The sequence below is a fragment of the Gavialis gangeticus genome, unplaced genomic scaffold, assembly GCF_001723915.1.
Source record: "Gavialis gangeticus isolate Ggan-Ray unplaced genomic scaffold, GavGan_comp1, whole genome shotgun sequence".
NCBI lineage: Eukaryota > Metazoa > Chordata > Crocodylia > Gavialidae > Gavialis > Gavialis gangeticus.
This window is the reverse complement of record NW_017729004.1, coordinates 26,874,704-26,876,200: the sequence shown is the minus strand read 5'-3', so window position 1 is coordinate 26,876,200 and position 1,497 is coordinate 26,874,704.

Sequence of the window (1,497 nt, the reverse complement as noted above, 5' to 3'; positions counted from 1 at the left end):
AATTATTTGGGCCAGAGGGCCACTTCGGGAGTTTTGGTGAGCTGCTGCAGGCTGGGTCAGCATGCACTCTCCCCTCACTGGGTGGGTGGGGAGCGACATTTAGGAGTGGGATGGACGGGTAGGGATCGCGGGGTAGTGACAGTATGGGGCTGGGACCCAGGGCAGAGCTACCTTCTGTTGCATGCACATCCTTGTGACGGCTGCCGGTTCTGCGTGCAGGGGAGTGCTGGGAAATTGCCCATGGCCCCATCCCATGTATCTGGCCATGCACAGGTCCTGGCCATTCTCCATGGAGACTCCAGGATTGCTGGGCAGTGACAACATGGCGCCAGGGCCCAGGGCAGTCACAATCTGCTCTCTGCATGCACCTGCCTGCAGAACTGGTGCCCATCGCAGGGACATGCGGGGAGCAGATTGCAGCTCTGGCCTGGGTCCCAGTCCGACACTGTCTCCATGAATACTGGCCAGGAACTGTGCAGGAAGGGCATGCAGCCAGGCACATGGGATGGGGCCACGGATGGGGAGCAGCGTTCAGGAGCAGGAAGGGCAGCTGGGGCCAGGACTGGGATTGGGGTAAGACAGCACTGGGTTTGGGCCTAGGCAGAACCACAATCCACTCCCTGCACGCCCGTCCATAGTACTGGTGCCCATTGCAGGGACATGCAGGCAGAAGATCGTGGCTCTGCCCCAGGCCCCCAGTCCCACACTATTATCACCCCTCAATCCCAACCATGATCCCAGCCCCAGCTCCCCATCCTGCTCCCGGATGCTGCTCCCTGCCTGCCCCACGGCCCCATCCATGTGCCTGGTTGAGCCAGTCCTGTCCGCATAAGTCCTGGGTAGGTCTCCATGAAGACCCTTCCCACCTGCTCCATCTGGCAGCCCCAGCAGTGGGTGCATGGCAGGTGGCCTATGCCTGGCGTTGGCAGTAGCGACTGGCAGTGGCAGCTGGAAGGAGGTGCCGCTGATGAACTTCTGGTCTGTTATAGGTATACACTGGTTTCTGATCACTTAAACTGTAAGTATAATGTCTGCACCTGGTCTTAGTGAATAATAAACTACTATTGCATTTATAAAATCAGAAGTGATCATGTTATACCTTGCCAATAATCCACCTTCTTTCCCAACATACAGTTTGTAAACCTATTAAAACCTGCTGCAGTGTAAGTCACAGCAGCATGTTAACTGTGTAAAAGTGAGAACAATATGTGGCTAAATAGAGTTTGTTCCTTGGAGACTGCAAAATGATTGTGTTTCAAGAGGATGGATCTACCTGGAGAAACAGCTTATAACTATAGTCACAATGCTATAAACTCCATAATGTTTTACTTCACTGAAAGAACTGGACAGCAGGTGGCCTGTTGTAATGTACCACCTTGAATCAAAACTCTGTGACTTAAGCACAAGATATATGACTGTGAGCACGACTGATCCAATCTGTAGAAGGCACATGCTTCCCCATGGCCCAGCCAAGTGTCCCTTTTGGAAGATGTGGGA